The 19,800-nt window shown below is 44.1% G+C and overlaps 1 protein-coding gene across 1 annotated transcript in view; it reads right to left on the bottom strand.

Moving 5' to 3' along the window:
* Window positions 1-19,800, bottom strand: part of FRMPD4 (FERM and PDZ domain containing 4) — an 854,311-nt gene that overhangs the window by 699,698 nt on the left and 134,813 nt on the right. The gene's annotated exons all lie outside the window — the stretch shown is intronic.

The raw sequence follows: 19,800 nt of genomic DNA, 5'->3' as shown, positions 1-19,800 counted from the left end.
GCTCTGGTTCTCTGCAAGGTGCTGCTGTCCTCTGTGATGGGGTTTCTGCTCTGGGTCATCCGTGCTGGGCAGGCTCTAGGTCCAGAACAGAGAACCAACAGGCAGACCTCAGTGTGCCGGGCCAAGCCTCATTTGCCTGATTCTTCGCCTTTCTGACCTGGGCTGACCTTCCATTGTCTTCCTGCCCCAAATGCTCCTTCAGAAACTCTCTGCTCCTCGGCTGGGCAGAGTGGAGAAACCGGGGCTCCTCCATTAATCTTTCTCACTCTTTGACCTCATGGACTTGATCTCTCCTGCCCAGGCTTGCCCTGCTGCTACCCATGGCAGAGAGGTCTGCCTGGGTCAACAGCTCCTGGTCAGGAGCTGCCTCTCTCCTCACTCAGCCAGGAGCCCCCACTCTGTAACAACCTTAGTTCCTGGCGAAGCCCATCCGAGGCTCGGCATCCCACACTCACCAACAGCAAACTGTCCATAGGGCTGACATCCCACATCTCTTACTTTACTGTTTCCCAAACTCTTCAATTCCCAAGCGCTTCTGGTTTCTGATTATTGCTTTGAACTTCTGATCTTTCTCTTTGCTCTTTCCTACACCATGTGTGGCTCTGTCTCTTGACTCTGACTTTTTCTCTCCACAAATTCTTCCACTCTGGGTTGACCAGAGTTCACTAGGAACCACTTACTCCCGGTCTCTAGTTAAAGCCTGACTCCCAGCTTCCAGCCCCTCTTGGGACCTGACTCTGGGCCCACACCCTTGAGCTTGATGAGGGTCTGTTGTCCCCGATCCCCTTTCATCTCAGGGTGCACAGGAAACTTCTATCGTTGCCAGCTGTTGCTGGATCCAATCTTGATTCTCCTCAAGACTTGAGTAGAATGAATTAACTGCCATCCTTGAACCTTTTCTGGCCAAAGACGTGTTTCACTGTGTGTTTCCTCGTGTTATCACAAGCTGGTCTCCATCAGTGTGGTTGCTTTCTTATAAATGATCAGCTTTCTCTCTTCTTGACAAAAGAGAATACAAAAGCCCAAAACTAGGAATGAACCCTTAGCATAGAGTTACACGAAGCCCTTCTTCCAATTGGAAGAATGAACCTGCCTCCCAGTCTCTTCTACACACTGGTCCACTTGGGTTTCTGAGACCAGAGCTCCTCCAGCTTCATGGTCATTCGATGTACCTGTTAACATGCAGATTCTGGCTTGGTAGGTGGGGGAGGGGTGTTGTGATGTTTGTACTTCCAACAGGTTCCCATATGACATCCTGGCTACATCAAGGTCAACATTTTCTGCAGCAAAGCCCAGACCTGGGGAGGAATTTAAACCAGGCCTCCTTCTTAAGCAGTACCCACAAAATTAGAGAGCCCTAGTCTCGGATTCAGAACGCAGCCCTTTTCTTTGAAACATCACATTTTATAATACATTTAACAAAACCAAATGTTTTCAAATGATGATCTCTTTATTCACAGCTATGGGTAGGAGCCTGATTAACAGACACAGAAGCTGTCTCTTTCAACAAAGGGAGGAAAAAGGACAGAGGAAGTATGGATTAGAAAGGAGGCACTGAAGTAGAGGTTACTGGAAAACCAGCCAAAAATAAAGCTACTGAACTCTGCAGCTGAAAGACTAGAAGGCCCCCAAAGACATGAGCCCATGCAAGAGGGAGACGATGTCAAGCCTTCTGTTTCAGAATATTGCACTGGGTCGACTCTAGAAAAGACTTGACTGAATCTAGGCAATTAAGAATCTTATTTGTCTATTATCTTTTTTTAAAAAAGATTTTATTTATTTATTCATGACAGAGAGAGAGAGAGGCAGAGGGAGAAGCAGGCTCCCCACCGAGCAGGGAGCCCCACATGGCACTTGATCCCCCCAACCCCGGGATCATGACCTGAGCCAAGGCAGAGGCCTAACCATTTGAGCCACCCAGGTGTCCTCTATTATCTATCTTGAGGCCTAGCAGCTTTTACTGGCTCAAAAGTTGTCTTTATTTATTCTGACATACTCATGAGGCTAAGGCCGCCAGACCATGATCGCTTCTAGTTACGGCATATAATTGAAAACGACTTCTAAGTTTTTCCAATATTAAAAATTACCCCCCATAAGGCACTCATTATGTCTTTACATGCACCAACCTCGCTTAATTCTCTTAACAATACAAAGGGTTAGACCCATTTGGCAGAAGAGGAGAGAGGACAAGGAGAAGTCAGTGAGGTGCCTGAGGTCCTAGGAGTGAGCAATAGTTAGAATTCTAACTCAGGATCGGACTCTAGCCCTAAGCTTTCAACCACTTGCTATCCTGCTTCTCTGTTACTTCTTTTGTTTTGTTTTGTTTTCCCCAAACTGGACAATTCGAATTTATTTTCTTACATACCTTCCCTGGAAGACTCGTCTGGAATTATGAAAAGGCCTGCAAATGGACTCGAGAACAGGGGCAGTTGTGGCCTGAGAATTGAGCCAAAGTGAGGACACAGAAGGGATATTTTGCTCCATGGACATGTCACATTTTCTTTCACATCTTACAGTATGTAACAGTTGGGATTTCTTTCCCTATGATTTTAACCGCTGCACAATATATGGTCTGTCCTCTTGAGCTCAGTACCCTTTATTAAAAGTCATACTCGACTCGGGATATTTTAGGTTCCACATTTATTTTCAAAATTTTATTTATGTATTTGACAGAGACAGCAAGAGAGGGGACACAAGGCCAGGCAGGGGGCAGGGAGCGGAGCTGGAGAGGGAGAAAGCAGGCTCTCTGCTGAGCAGGGAGCCTGATACAGGCCTTGATCCCAGGACCCTGGGATCATGACCAGAGCTGAAGGCAGATGCTTAACCACTGAGCCACCCAGGCACCCCTAGGTTCCAAATTTTAAAATAAAAAACAGACGAGGACTGGCTGAAAAATAAAAGAAATGTCCTAATACATATAACTACAGACCTCCCAAGACATGACAGTGTCAAGAACCCAGCTTCCTTTCAGCATTCCACATGGTCTTTGCGACCATGGGCCACGACTGAGGCCAGCCCTCCTCAGAGTCATAGGATGTTGGTGGCCAAGAACACTGAGAGCCACCTGCTTCCTCCTTTGTACTTGAGAAGGGGGCTGCTCTTCCCCAAACTATCAAACACAAGTTCTGAGCTTCACTCGGAACCAACTCACCATATTCCACCCATTATGAGATGCGCACTTTTCGTATTGTAGGAGCTCTGCTGTCAAATATATCTAGATGTACTTTCTACACATATACATTACACGTTCTGTTACATGTCGATGTATAGTTATGTCAGGGTTTTTCCTCATTTTGTTCTCGGTGGTACCTAAAAGAGTGTGTGCCCTTTCTGGCATCTAAAACTGGGACAACAGGCCTAGAGCAGTCAAGAATGATCCCTAGAGCTGGAATGGCCCCAGTCTGTGCCAAATCCATTACTGCTGTTTCCCATGAGGAAGCTTGGAACAAGTGTTGGGAAGACAATCAAAATGTTAAGTTACTAGCCACAAATCAAGGGGAAAAAGCTAACAGTACAAAGTCATTCATTCTTTTTATCTATTCACTTATTTATTCATTAAAATGAAAGCATTTATTGAATCCCAGTTATGAGCTGGTACTCTTCAAGGTACTAGGATATAAATGGCTAATAAGATACAGACTGTGCCATTGAACAGTTCACACTCTATGCTGTTCTTTACAGTGTTAAGTTACACACATACATATACACCTCTCTGTACATAAGTAATAAAATTATAATATGGTGATAACTCCTGAGTCATAGTCTACAAATATCCAAACAATAATGAAATACACAAAATGGCAAGGCCATAGACAATGTGTTATATGGAAGGTTACACCCAAAAAACTTTGCTGTGAGTGAAGGGAAACAGGTTTCCCTGACCCTCACAAAATCTGGTGCGGGTAAGGCAGCAACTCAGATTCTGATTTTGGAATAAGGGTGGCCCACCAGCCCACGGCTAAGACACATCAGTGACTCACAGATTGCAAAAGTCAGGAAATAAAGAAACCCTGGGGATCAGATCACGACCTGTAGAAATCGAGAAAACCCAGTGGGAAAACCTCTAACAAATTCAGCCATCATAAAACATGTGAGACACACAAATGATCTGGAAGAGGGGAAGAACAATTGCCAATTACACATACTGACCACCAGATCAATACTATATTTATTTGTAGGGAAGTCTTAAACCAGGGGATAATCAAATGAAATTGGACTGAACCAAAGGGTGATCATCCAATTTCTATGAGATTCTTGGTGCTGGGAATAAATTCTCTGCCTCAGCTGTGGTAGTATGAGATAAATGACAGGCATTTGTGAGGAGAGCCCCAGTGAGGTCAAACCACATTAGCAAAACTAGCAAGTGCTTTAGGCAATCACTGAAACCTTCCGGGAAAAATCATCTCACCCAGCCAAAGTGGCAGAGATTTGCAGTCAGCAGAAATTTTATTCCTGACTTGGCTTAAACACCTACTCTTCCTGTTCCCCTGGTGGTTCTCGGGTAGCTCATATCTATGAAGAGTGGTGATCCAGCTCATTTGCGTGGAGCATTCTTAGTTAATTTTTGTGATTGGGATGGAGCCAGTTAGTGGTAGGATGAAGCCCTTCTCTTCCGTTTTCTAGGTATAATCAGTGGGATTAGGCATTTCTCCAGACCAGGATGTGTGGGCAATGAAGAGACAAAAGAATGATCAAGAAGGTCAAACACAATGTGGCGGCATCGGGCTCCGTTTGGGAATGCAAGTCTAAGGGCTGCGATCATCTGCTACAAAGTGCCAAGGGCCTGCGAGAAGTAACATCACCAGATGGACTCAGGAAGAGAAGCAGAAGACACCACAAGAAGCTTTACCCCATAGCCTCCCTTGAAAATCACTGCTTATTATGGGATGAAGGTTGTCATGGTGACAGGAGGGGGTGAAGGTTACTTAGTTGAAAGGGTGCCTTACTAATATACATCTTTGGAAAAGTGTCTCTTTTTGGTCTGGGCAAGAGACCCAAATTGCCTTCTCTCTTAGTGCCAACAGGCATCATAAAATTAGTAAAGCTTCCCAAAATACAACAAATTCTATCTGTCCCTGGTTTTGCTACAGTATCTTAGAAAACCCCCCAAATACCACAGCTCCTGGATCTGAGGGTAGAGGAGGAATGGACTAGCAACAGTTTATGACTGTAACTCCTAATCAGACTACCTGTGCTTTGGATATTCCAATAAAGATTTGTGCAGGTAGAGAGGCAGGAAAGGCAGGGAGCAGTTAAATCAACCCTTTCAATCTATTAAACTAATGACCTTACGAGATGTAATAATGAATTGACATGTTTGTTACATATTTTTACATAGCAAAGCATCTCCCTAATCTCAAATTTAGCCAGACTTTCACAGACCATAACACTTGACATTTAATCAGTGGATTTATATCAAAATGGCCTTGGGCTCCTAACTCTTTGATCCTGATGATCAATGCCATCAGAGTAACTTTAAACCTGGACCCATTTCTAAGCTGTGGGACAACAACCCCGTACGATTGCTTTAAGGACATTTGGAATCTTAACACCTAGGATTCTTTTAGTCCATTATCCAAGTCACTGATGAAAAGCTCCCTATTTTCAGATCTAAGGCCTAAGCCCATGGAAATCCATGGGTGATCTCCCCCCTGGCATGGCACTGCCCCATCAGTGGCATTCTTGGCAATGTCCCTCCACAGCTCAATTCATCAATATTGATGAGAAAGTTCAGCAGCTTGGCCTGGTGTCAGTAAACGGATTGGAGCTGCGCTAGAGGTGTCACCCAAGGCACTCTGCCATCCTGAGAGAGCTGAGAAGAGGTCCCTCTTAGCAGTCCTGTTGCAGAAGAGGAAACGTTGATGAGAAACAGCCTCTGTTTTCGGTCTATTCTCCGTAGGCACGATACAATTGGAGATAAGATCCAATGACCCAGATGGTTCAGGCCAAAATCCACACTGCTTCATGACCTGCCTAGCTGTAAGCTTTGCTTTAATAATAGCCTTGCCTAAAACTGTCTCATACACTGTCTTCCCACTTCAGCATCCTGTTAGAAATTTCTTTACAATCCCAAGGTCACTAAAACTTCCCTAAAATGTAATCCAACTTCTAGGAGACTCTTGGTTGGGGATACACTTCACGGCTTCAGTTATGGTAGTATGAGATAAATGATAGACAATTTGGGCCAAAACACAGTGACTTCAAAACTAACAAGTGATTTAGGTAACCATCAAAACTTTAAGGGAAAAAACATTTCAACAATCCTAAACTTCCTCGAGGGACAACAGATGCTCCCTATCTTCCAAAAGGCATGCTTCTCTGCCCACCAGCAAACTCTTGGTTGTCTTTTCCTCCTCGAGACCACCTATCACCTTTTAAAAACACTTCCCTATAACAACTAAACAATAGCTAACAGCACCTCCATGAAAATATCGCATAGAGTAATATTCATGAGGGTAGTGTATGGCAGTTCAAAGAATCTCCAGATTGGAATGAACGTGATCAAGACAGGAGAGAAGATGAACACCTTACTCAGCCTAAATATTTGAAAGCAAACCTTCCACCAACTCTTTATTTTCTCTGACCAGAGAATAAGAAAGAAGTTGAAATGAAAGCAAATGGGATTTTAGTTGGCCTACTCATCAGGTCTCATGTGGTTTTAAGTGGCAGAAGGAAATGGTTTTATTGTCTCCCATAACTGGGAAGGATGGGGAGAAACGGTGGGGAGCAACTGAGTGACGGTGTGGTCTGTTGGTTGAGAACACAGGTGCTGGAGCCAGGTTGCCTGGATGTGACTCCTCTCTGCCACTAGTTACCCACGTATAACTTTGGGCAAGTTACTTACCCTTTCTGCTTCGGTTGCCTTATCTTAGAAAAAAAAAAAAATACTAGCATCTCCTCATTGGGCTGTTGAAAATATTAGCACAGGGGCACCTGGGGGGCTCAGTGGGTTAAGTGTCTGCCTTTGGCTCAGGTCATGATCCCAGGGTCCTGGGATCAGGCTCTGCTGAACAGGGAGTCTGCTTCTCCCTCTCCCTCTGCCTACTACTTGGCCTACTTGTGCTCTCTATCTCTTTGTCAAATAAATAAAATCTAGAAAGAAAGAAAGAAAGAAAGAAAGAAAGAAAGAAAGAAAGAAAGAAAGAAAGAAAGAAAGAAAGAAAGAAAGAAAGAAAGAATATTAACGCAGTGCCTGGTGTAAAACAGTAGCTTTTACCATGAGCTAAACCCAAGGCTCAAACAAAAGGGGTTGGGGGTAACAGGCTCCCCAGTTGGTCAACAGAGAAAGTGATGGAAGAGCAAGAGAAGATGGAACAGAAAGAATTGGTGGACGTGTGTGGTCAAACAGAGAAAAGGGGGAATGCAGAACTCTAGATGGTGGCCACCATCCCCTATCTTGCATTTCTGCTTCTCAGAGAAAACTCAGGAGGTCAGTGACAGTAGCATCTGCAAGGAACAAGCCCACTCCAGCTGCCATCTCAATCCACTTCTCAGTGTATCTTGGGCTCCGACACTCTGGGTCTAAACTGAAGGAAGCTGCTGAGCTTCCCCTCCATTCCTGAGTCTGTTAGAACAGGTGTTCATTGTAAAAATGCAAATGATCAGGGCCTAGGGTAAGAGCTCAAGGCATTGAAAATTTACAAATTCAAACGCTTATTGCTTTGAATGCATTGTGCAACTACAAGTCAAGCAGGAACCTGGAAGGCACAGTTCTAATTGAGGCAGAAAATTGTGACTCTCAAGTTAAACTTAACAAAAATGCCTCTATCAGGGTCTCACAGCACACCATCATGTAACAGCCCTGTCCAGGAAAGACAATTCATTACTTCATACATTTGCAATAGTATTGGGTGGGAGAGGCAGTGTCTCCAATTTCTGAAGGCAATGAAATGGGTTGAAGTCCCACCGTGGATAAGATATATCTTTACATCTAAAGTCTTTGCAATTTCATCTCCAGGATGGCAATAAAATTCTTTGTAAATATTTAAAATATTTTGTATTGCTGTTATCTCTTGCCATGAAAAGCAGAAAAGAAACCCAGATGGGGTGCCTGGGTGGCTCCGTCGGTTAAGTATCTGGCTTCACCTCAGGTCATGATCCCAGGGTCCTGGGATCAGTTCCGCATCAGGTTCCCTGCTCAGCAGGGGAGTCTGCTTCTCCCTCTCCCTCTGCCCCCGCTGCTCCCCTCCAGCTCGTGCTCTCTCTCACTCTCTCAAATAAATACAATCTTTTTTAAAAAGGAAAAAAGAAACCCAGATAAGGGATTAAAACTCAGACCCAAGAGGCACCCGGCTAGCTCAGCTGGTGGAACATGTGACCCTTGATCTTGGGGTTGTGAGTTCAAGCCCCACTTTGGGTACAGAGATTACTTAAAAATAAATACAATCTTTGAAAAAGAAAAATCCACCCAAGCCATTTACTTGTTGATGGCTGGGGAAGTAGGGGCTGAAATGAGGACCATTAGAAGAGGATCCTCCAATGTAATCCAAGTAAGTGTGGCCACTTAGAATGTTTAATCTGGCCTACTTGAAAAAAAATCAGCTGCATGCATACAAGTTGGACACTTAAAAATAAATGAAACTGGAGATTTAAGAGGTGAAGGGTTCAGGAAGATTTTGAATCGAAGTGAGAATCTGTGTGAATCAAAGGAATTATCACTTGGGTTACGAGAAAGGTTAAACAGTAGAAAGTGAAATCAACTTCGTTGGTTTTACTCACTGACTTTGCTTTAGAAAAATACCAGATTGGAAAGAAAAATTAAGTCTTGATGGAAGTATTTTGAAATCACAGATGATTGTTACATATCCATGCTCTTTTTTCAACTCTCTGCATGGCAAATTGGGGCTATTACAGCTAAAATAACATTATGATTATTAGAAGCAAACATTCCCATGGCGCAGAAAAGGTCCAGTTAATTCTACTCTTTGTACAGAAACTTTTATTTCCCCAAATTTGTATATATTTCCATTAGATTTTCAGCCGCTTTCAGGCGAGGTTTTGTAAGGACCTATTTTATATTTTTATTTTAGCCAGAGGCTTCCACTGAGGTTAAACAAGAACTTTGTTGTTTAACCCTTAAACTGTCTCTGCTCCCCTTCCCCCAGGGGACTTAAAAACAAGACCCGGAAACCAGCTCCAGGTGTGGAGGCCAAGAAAAACAAGGCTGTACCCACCTCGAGTCTAGCCCTGACATAAGTACAGCCATCTTGGCAAAGCAAATGCTGGCACCTTGCTCTGTAAGACTGGGTTAGCATAAGAATGGCCATCCTGAAGGCCGGGAAGCCATTTTACTGAGCGTCCCTAACCAGCCCACAGGGCCTACGCGACTTGAGATAAGAGGAACTAGCTAAAACCTGAAAAAACAACTGAATCATATACCACCAGGGCAGTTAGGTGGTGGTGCCACAGGGACCAGATGTTAAAGAAAAACAAATGGTTAACTTGCAGAGATCACAATCCTGCAAGACGGAGGCTCCCTTGGTTTGTAAAATGTCCTAGTGATTTACAACAAACAAGCTGTCTTCTCAATAGCTCAATTTCCAGGGACAAATGGCTCAGTTCCTCAAGGCCTAAGGTTGCCCTCCCCACCATAAAACTGAAGGAGGCTGAGGCAGAAGGAAATGTAAATAAAGTTAAATTTCTTCTAAACCTAAATCTCACTTAACCACCAGGGTGACACCGGGGTGGCAAAAAGTTAAACAAAGTTAAACTGCCAAAGGGGAGCGCAAGATATGTATGTAGCTATGAAAAAGTGCCTTGAAAATGCTATATAAACCCTTGGCTTTGAGTGCTCGGGGTCCTTGTTATAACCCGCTGCGCCTGGCAGATACTTGGACCCCAGCTAGCTGGAAATAAACTTCGCTGTGTGACTTGCATTATTGAGAGTGTTCTCTAATTGAGGGGTGGTCGACACCATACCCTAACTCTTTGTGTCTCAGAGGTCTTTTTATCAAGCACAGTGTTTAAAAAAATGCTCCCTGATTGATTCATTAAATTTTAAAATATGGAGTTCAGGAAGTATGACAATATTGTGAGAGATATCAGAAAACTATTATTTCCCCTTTTTTAGAAAGGAAAGAACTTTTTGATTTGGAGCTTAAGAAGGTTGCTTCTAAATAACAATCAATCAAGACACTATTCAGGTTCCATACTGGGAGGAAAACAGCCAATACCATTTTCTTTTGTATTCATGTATTGTTTGTTTGTTTGTTTAATTTAAGATATTGAGAGAGTGGGAAGCAACAGACAAGAACGATGTTCTACTGACAAAAGAATGATGATTTCTGTTCCCAACAACAGTGACAAAACAGGAAGATGATTGTGCTGGACTCATCCTGCCAGACTCTCCTGGGACTCTTGAAGTGCAACATTTACAACCAACAATGAGAGGAGCGTGTGATCTTGGAGAAATGACAACAGCTCTGGGAGCATGTATACTGATCTAAATAAGCAGAAGTAATATCTTCTTGGACACTGAGATGCGTTACAGCAAATCAATGAGTTCTATACCAGATTACAATGTACTTCCTGAAATTATTCTGGTGTATGAACTAAGTAACATGAAGGAATAATTTTCAGAGAACTAAAACTTGGAGCACTAAAACTAAATCATTCAGCATTTAGCTCAGATTCATCCAACCATTCAACCATTAATTATTGAATGATTACTTTGGCAAAACACCCTTCTAGTTAAAATAACATGTGGCCCTGTCCTCGTAGGAATCTAATTTGGAAAACAGGACATGAGGTAGACAGAAGAATTGCCCCCCTTCCTCCAACGATGTCCACACCCTAACCCCCAGAAACTGCAAAGATGTTATATTATGTGGCAAAGGGAATGATGGTTGCAGGGCACTAATTAGCTTACTTTACAACAAGAGAGTGCCCTGGGTTTTCCAGGTGAGCCCCATATACTCACAATACAGTAGGATGCCTTCCCCCATGGGTGAATGCACTCTAAGACCACTGGTGGATGCCTGAAGCCACGATAGGACCAAAAACCCTGTACAGATGGTTCCCAGCTTACAATTTTATGATTTTTCGACTTTACAATGGTGCGAAAGCAGTACTCATTTGGTAGAAATGGTACTTGGAATTGTGAATCTGGGTCCTTTCCCGAGCTAGCAACGTGCAGTAGGATCCTCTCTCATGATGCTGGGCAGCAGCAGCGAGCCACAGCTCCGTCACCCATGTGCTCACAAGGGTCAACAACGCGTATACGCTGAGAACCATTCTGTCCCCAGACAACCATCTGTTTGTCACTTTTGGCACAGTATTCAGTAAATTACACAAGATAGGCAATGCTGTTATAGAATAGGCTTTGTGTCAGAGGAGTTTGCCCAACTACAGGCTAATATATGTGTTCTGAGCATATTTAAGGTAGACCAAGCTAGGCTATGCTGTCTGGTAGGTTCGGTGTACTAAATGCACTTCAAGGAGCACCTGGGTGGCTCAGCAGGTTAAGCGTCTGACTTGTGATTTTGGCCCAAATCATGCTCTCATGGGTCATGGGACTGAGACCCACGTCAGGCTTGATATTGAGTGGTGAGTCTGCTTGAGTTCTCGCCCTCTGCCCCTATCCTCACTCACAAGCACATGCTCACTCTCTCTCACTCTCTCCCTTAAATAAGTAAATAAATTGTTTAAAAAATCATTTCAACTTTTGATATCTTCAACATATGATGGATTTATCAGGACATAACCCATCATAAGTCAAGGAAGATCTGTATATAGCATGTTTTTCCCTATACATATATATATCTATGATAGTTTAGTTTATAAATTAGGCACACTAAGAGATTAATAACTAATAATACAATAAAATTATAACAACATACTGTAATAAAAGTTATGTGAATGTGTTCTCTCAAAATATCTTCTTATATGGTACTCAACCTTCCTGCGACATGAGATGATACAAGCGCCTATATGATAAGATGAAGTGAAGTGAATGACATGGGCATTGTGACACAGCCTTAGGCTACTACTGACCTGCTGATGATGTGTTAGGAGGAGGAGCATCTGCTCCCAGGCTTTACTTGACCACAGGTGACTGAACCCATGGAAAGTGAAACTGCTGGTAAGGAGGGACTACTGTAGTTATTGTCCCTAAACTTGGAATAGGGAGGCAGAGAAGAACTAAAGAAATGGTAGGGTGAGAAGGATTTAGCCTGCTGTTTCTAGCTTTGAAGATGGAGGGAGGCAGACCCGGCCAAGAAATAGGGGTTGCCCATTAGAAGCCAGAAAGGACGAGGAGATAAATGCTCTCCTAGAGCTCCAGAATGGACTAAAGCCCCACCAACACTTTGATTTTTAGCCTCGTGAGAACCATTTCTGATTTCTGACCTCCAGAACTGTAAGATGACAAACTTGCATTCTTTAAACCACTAAGTTCATGGTAATTTGTCACAGCAGCAATGGAAAACTAGTATAAGCGTACTTATAAATGGACAAATAACTATCTGCAGTAGTAATTGCCTAATGCCAAATGGTATGGGCCACACATTTCACAGGATATTCGGACTCTGAAGGAAAAGCTGATTCTCCAAAGGGCCTAGAGTCTTACTGACTAGGTGTCGTAGATACCAGACAGGGTAACATGGGAAGCCCTATTGTGTTTGATCTGTAGTACTGGGAAGTGGTCCTCAAACCACAAAGATCCTTAGAGTATTCTTTGGGAGCATCTTAAAAATATTGAATTCCAGCCCCACCCCCAAAATTCTGATCCAAGTAGGTCTGAGGTGGGAGCCAGGATTTCACATTTTTTAAAAGCTTCCCCCATCTCTCAGGCGAATCTTATGACCCACCAAATTTGGGAAACACCTCCTAGGAGATCTCCCATAGCACATCTAACAAACTCAGAACAACTTGGGGGCAAATCAAGGTAGTCTATTTGTCTTTAAAAAGAAGGGTTGGACTACATGATCCCTAGGGACCTAGGGACCTAGGGACTGTAAGTCTGGAGCTTAAAGCTGGTTCTGCCTCCTACCATCCCCTACCCTCAAACCTCTCTTACAAAGTATCTGCTGACTTCTGTTAAGAGTCACCAGCTTTGAGGGGCACCTGGGTGGCTCAGTCAGTTAAGTGTCTGCCTTCAGCTCAGGTCATGATCCCAGGGTCCTGGGATGGAACTGTATGTTGGGCTCCCTGCTCAACTGGAAGCTTGCTTCTCCCTCACCCTCTGCTTCTCCCACTTATATTTCTCTCTCACTCTTTCTCTCTCTTTTGTTCACTCTCTAATAGATAAATAAAATCTTTTAAAAAGAGAGAGAGAGAGAGTCACCAGCTTTCGGACGCCTGGGTGGCTCAGTTAGTGAAGTGTCTGCCTCAGACTCCCTGCTCACCAGGGAGCCTGCTTCTCGCTCTGCCTGCCACTCCCCCCACCCTCACTCTCTTGACAAACACACACAAAAAAATCTTAAAAAAAAAAAAAAAAAAAGAAGTGTCACCAGCTTCCCTCCAGTTCCTTGCCTGAGGCCTACCAATTTTGGCCTGACTCTTCCTACCTTCTTAAGGAAAATAGCAGTCAGATCTGACACAAAGGAGCTCGCCCACACATCTCTGCTCTTTCTAGTTCACTCATCTTCAATCAGCGTAGTTAGGATTCGGTTCCATCTTACTTGCTGGAAAGGAAATGGTCCTTAGAAAGAAAACGGTTGCAGTCCTGCAATCTGTTGTCTTTCCTGAAAGAAAGTTTACCTGGATAAATCCCTATGAAAACATGGTACTGACAGACCTCCTGGCAAATTAATGGCTGGTTAGAGATTCCTTATTTATTGAATTCTTTTAGCAAGATATACCTGATCTGTCTAGGATGGTTTATGGCAAACGGGCCTGGACTCGATGGACGTACAGCGTGTGCAACTAAGTAGAAATGTTTTGTGTCCAAGACAGCTTCTACTCTATCATCAATGTAGCAGCATATGCTCTGGAGCCCCACATGTTCAGCCTCTCACACAGCGCTTCCTACACAAGAAGACTCGCAGCGGGTGCCTCCAGCCCTATCCCTGCCTCACAGTTTGTATCTTAGAAATTACTGAGATCTAAAGAAAAAAAGAAAGAAAAAAAGAAAAAAGAAATTATCGAAATCTCTGGTTCATGTCCGACTTAATTCTATCCTTTCTGTTGTCTCGTCAACCCCAGTACCGGTACTGAAAGAAATTAGATAAATTTTAAAAAAGGAAGATAAGGCAAGAAAGAACACTGGCACACACTTTGCTTATTAGTGGAGGTAGTGGTGGCAGAGGGAGGAGCTGGGAGGGGGGAGATAATGAAGAAACCAAGGCAGCCGGAAGCAGCAACAGCTACAGAACAGAGTAACAAGAAACAGTAGAGATCATATTTAGAATGAAAGTGTTTGACCAGAAGAGAAATTTTTAAAAGAGGTGTCCCCAAACCAGCTATCTGACCCTTAAGCCCCCGACCCACACAGACTCTGGGGGCGGTGGGGTGGCAGTAATTCTGCTGCGATCCCTGGCCCCTCGAGGGGGAACGGTGAGGGGACCACAAACCTCATGAGAGGGGTTTCAAGGGCTGTTGAAGACACTGTGCTGTTGACGAGCTGTGAGTCCAGCCCCACCCCAAGAGCTGCTGTGCCAGGGAAGTCTCTGTCATCTGGTTGAAAACTCACTCTTCCCTACGCTGCCCTGTAATGCTACATCTCTATGTCTATTTCTGCTTCGCCAGCCTCTCCCTGATAGGCTCTTTCAGTAGGGGCACTAGAGGGGGGCTGGAAGCCTGGAAGCGGAAGATGAGGATGGGTTTGCTCTCCTGAGGGTCGGCCATGGGCATGCAATTCCCCGGGGGCGCCTCGGGAATGCCCCCTCGCTGCAGCAGCAGTTTGATCTTGCGGCTGAACACTGCCCGCCCCAGAGTATGGGCTGCGGGGACTCCCGCTTAGTTTCTAAACTCCAACAGCTGCAACCTCTTCGCTCTTGTCCCTCAGCCACAGAGGTGGTGGGAGCTCTAGTAAGTGGCAGCCTCTGCTACCTCCCAGTCCCGCCTCTTACCTCTGCGGTACTTAGCACCTGTTTCTCTAGCTAACAATTTCCGTGAAATATTGCCCGTGTGCTTTCCTTCTCCTGACTGGACCTGGCAAATCAGGAGTGACATGTGCAGGGATGCCTCGGGGAAAAGATCATCCAACGGAGTGGTCGGGGGAATGAAGATGAGGGTCCTCCAGTCCGAGTGTTTGCCTCCGACCTGAAAAGTCTGAAGCGTGAAAGGTGAGCTGGCTAGCTTCTCTGAAAGTGCTGTGTGGTGGAGGGGACCACTTGGCTGGATTTGAACTCTTAGGGTCCATCAGGAAAGATAATGGAGAAGTGCTTCCCAGAGACTAGATGTCAGCTGCTCTATGAGGGTGAGCAGGCGTAGCGTGGCCTTAATCCTGTATAAGATGACCCCTGGGAAGGGCAAACAGACTTAGCAGTGAAATCTGGAGATATTTCCAGATTTGTCAGGGCTAAGAAATGGGTAATAAGGACAGATGTAAATGCTCAAGATACTACCAAAAAAAAGTGGGTGGGGGGAGAAAGGAATCAACTTTATAACTCTGCCTAGTGAGGACACCAAGGCTAGACCTGTCTGGCAGTACCCATCAAGTGAGAAGTTTCCTGGAATATTGAAAGTTGTTCTGTAGATGTTACCTACAAATGTATCATTGTGTCCTTCAGCACAGGCTGCGCTCTCCTTCCTAGCTGACAGTTCTTGGCATCTAGAATAGCAGATAAAGACCAATCGAGTTTGTAAGATGTACAGACTTGCATATTTGGTGACCTTAAAGGTAGTGAACAGATTCCCAATCCCACCCAGAGATGAGTTTTAGCTGCAACATGGAACAACTATAGGACTTACTGGGGAAACATACAGATGTGCTGAAAAGCCTGGAAACAGCAAGGTAATTGTAACTAAGGGACATTCAGGACTCTAATCCCCGCATCCTAGGTCTACAGGAAGACCAGAAGCGCCTTTCTATAAGCTGAACCGTCATTGGTACAAGGTGAACAGTCTCCTTTTCAGTAGGAAAAAATTCTTCCTTTTGCCTTTATTCTATTCATCAATTTTGACTTTTTAAAATACCTGTGAAAGGGTTAAGAGGGAAATTCTGCTTAAGTATTTGAATCATCTTTAATAATGACGGTATATTTATCCCATTTGATTCTTTTTTCAAGTCTTACAAAGTAGATAGTATTACACTCTGAACAAATAAGTTGCTTCCACACACACAGCGTTTTCTTGCCTACCCCTGTTCTGTCTCCCTTTCCACGCTGAAGGAATCAGAAATCATGGTTAACAATCTGAGAGGGCAAGAGGAACTTAAGAGGAGAAAAGAGAGGAAAAGCCAGGCAAGCATAGTCTCTGGCCACAGTAGGTTCAAGGTCAGCATGAGTTTGATGGCGCCAGACGTTTGAGTTATTGGATTAAGATGGTATTGTGCAACCAAAAGTGACCATAGGGCTTTGTCTTATCAAAGAATCACCAGACAACGTAAAACACAACTCTACAGAGCAGATTTCGAAGGATAAACGAAGCAAAACTAAAGTTGCTTTAAGATTCCACCCCCAAGTCCTTCTTTGTTCCACATACTGGTTATAAGTAGGTAATCAAGGGACAGTAAGGTGAGAAGTTAAATAAGGTTTTGACTATCAGGCTAAAGAGTTTGGACTTCATCCCTTCAGGCAATAGGGAATACATTAAATTTAACTCCAACATATAGTGAGCATTGTGCTAGACACTGCTGATATAAACATGAATATAAGAGGAGGCACCACCAAAGAGGGAGTGGATATATATACACGCCTGGATTTAACGTGCTTCACTACTCTGTGACGAATGCCACGGTCGAGATGTGCGGCCAGTGCCGAGCAGGTGACATGCACAAGGCAGAGCTTTGGCAGAGTAAATTCGACTACAGAACAAAGGCAAAATACATCTGGGAAAAAAAAAAAAGAGAGAGAGAGCATATCCATCTTTGTATTATAGGAGATTTAAATCCCCAAGTATCTATGTGGGCACCAAAATTTTTAACCATGCTTAAATCCATAAATATCTCTAGAAAATTGTGCCAGAAAACTGATAACTGGCCATGGTCTTTAACAATTTCTTGATACGGATCAGTGCATCTCAGTTTCAGACTGCTTCTTGGGGCCTCTTTGGTGGCACTGTGTGGCCTTGCCAATGACAGACTGAATGCAATGACAGCCAGAAGAAGGAAGCAGCAGGTAACTGGTCAACCTCAGGGAAAAAGAACTTGACTTACTTCTCAGCCTTTAAAATCCAAATGGTCCCTGGCAACACACACACACACACACACACACACACACACACACACACACACATGCACGTGTACATATGCACACACACACCCCAGATGGAAAGGAATACTGGAGGAAGGAAAAGAATGGGGAATGACAGAAAATCCTAAATGCTCCATAAGGAAGCCTCTCCATTTTGACATATTATTCTCCAACAGTATAATAATCAGTGCTATAGTATGTGTAATATGCTGGGCCCGTTCTGGGAGGCACACCCCAACTGCTGAAAAGGTTAACACACCTGCTATTTTCTGCACATGTTGTTCCTTTTCCACACTGATGGATTAGGGTTTCTTGAATTTGTTGAGTGATGCCCCATCATTTGAGACACTTGAACCTCCAACAGAGCTGCCTGTGGTATCATTGATTATTGTTTGCTGAGATGAATTTTTTCCCCTATGAGATACAGCATATGGCAATTAAGGTCTTTTATATCCTTTATAGAAAGTACTTGTGTTGAGGGCACCTGGGTGGCTCAGTCGGCTCAGCGGCTGCCTTCAACTCAGGTCATGATCCCAGGGTCCCGGGATTGAGTTCCACATGGACCCCCTGTTCAGTGGGGAGTGTGCTCCTCTCTCTCCCTCTGCCCCTCCCCCAGTTCGTGCTCTCTTGCTCACTCTCTCTCTCAAATAAATAGATAAAACATTAAAAAAAAAAAAGTACTTGTGTTGAGAACAAAGCGTGTCTACTTCACTTATGGAAATTGTTGGAAGAAATAATATAAAGAAAAAGACACTCGTGTGTCTCCTTTTCTCACCACTCTGAGACAACACCGCTTCACTTCTGACACCGGATGTGTGGGTTTTGCACAGAGCAAGCAAATCTGTGACACTGGCTGGATGTCCTACAATTCAATTCAGTTCTCACTGATTGGAGGTCTCCATGCTCACAGAACAGAATTCAGTTTTACTAGATTACTGGCTTATTACAAAGGATATTCAAGGACACATGTAACCACTGGATGAAGAGATATATAGGGGTCAGTCCAGAAAGGTCCCGAGCACAAGAGCTTCTGTTTTTACAGAGTTTGGGGTGTGTCACCCTTTGACATATGGATGCTTCTTGTTCACCAACATGGATGGTCTCTGAACCCCATCCTTTGCGGTGTTTAGTGGGGGCTTCATTACACTGCACGGACTGGTTAAATCAATGGCTGTTGGTGATTGAGTCAACCTCTAGCCCCCTTTTCTCTCCCTGGAGGGGGGAGGCTGAAAACTGAAACCTCAAATCAGGTACGTTTCCCAGCCAGCCCCCATCCTTAGGGAACCTGGAGCTTTTCAAAAGTTAACCTCATTAGCAAACTCAAGGGTGTTTGGAAGGGAATTGTTATGAAGGAGAAAAGGCATTTATCACTAAATTACTAGGATTTTAGGAGTTCTGTGCCAGAACCAGACAAAAACCAAATGTGTACTTCTTATCATAAATTACTGATGGGATAAGAACATGTTGCCCCCAAATACGGCATCTTGGCCTAATGAAGCTGAAGGAGTTTGAGAAGACAGCAGAAGCGAGCAAGTAACTCTCAGCCCTCCTCTCCCACCTCATTCTCTCTAAACTAGGTCATAAAACCCTCAAGTGAGAGGTGGCCTCCCATATACATACACACACACACACACACACACACACGAATATCCTTACCTCTGTCGTTGAACACGCAGGTCTAGTTTCTTTGGCTCTTCAGTTCCTTCCGAGAGCTCCCGAATCACCTATAGCTTACATTAAATACATTTGCCTCCACTTTTCTCCTGTTGATCTCTTTGTCGGTTTAATTTTCAGACCCAGCCAAGGACCCCAGAGGGTTAAGAAAAACTTTTTCCTCCCCAACATCACAATATCATAATATCACCTACAATAATAGTTAGGGCTTTCCATTTAAGATTTCTTTTCAGAAACTACAAACTGCACTTTGATTTTTAACATGATTTTTTCATAACATCTCTCTCTTTAAAATAAGCTTGAGGCCCAACATGGGGCCCGAACTCTCGACCCTGAGATCAAGAGTCATATGCTTCACCGGCTAAGCCTGCCAGGCACCACTTTTTGCATGACTGTTTTAATGCTGATTAAATTAAACTTAATGGGACTGCTTGGGTGGCTCAGTAGGTGAAGCACCTGCCTTTGGCTCAGGTCATGATCCCAGGGTCCAGGGACTAAGCCCCACATCCATCGGGTTCCCTACTCAGTGGGGAGTCTGCCTCTCTCTCTGCCCCTCTGTCCCCCCCCTTGTCCTCTCAAATAAATAAAACATTTTTTAAAAATTAGACTTAATGGAGAGGCACCTGGGTGGCTCCATGGGTTATGCCTCTACCTTCAGCTCGGGTCGTGACCTCAGCATCCTGGGATCGAGCCCCGCATCGGGTTCTCTGTTCACCAGGGAGCCTGCTTCCCCCTCCTCTCTCTGCCTGCCTCTCTGCCTGCTTCTCTGCCTGCTTGTGATCTCTCTGTCAAATAAATAAATAAATAAATAAATAAATTTAAACTTAATGAA

The sequence above is a fragment of the Mustela erminea genome, chromosome X (genome assembly GCF_009829155.1).
Source record: "Mustela erminea isolate mMusErm1 chromosome X, mMusErm1.Pri, whole genome shotgun sequence".
Lineage (NCBI taxonomy): Eukaryota > Metazoa > Chordata > Mammalia > Carnivora > Mustelidae > Mustela > Mustela erminea.
The sequence above is the reverse complement of the archived record's forward strand: the minus strand, read 5'-3'. Positions and strand labels throughout refer to the sequence as shown.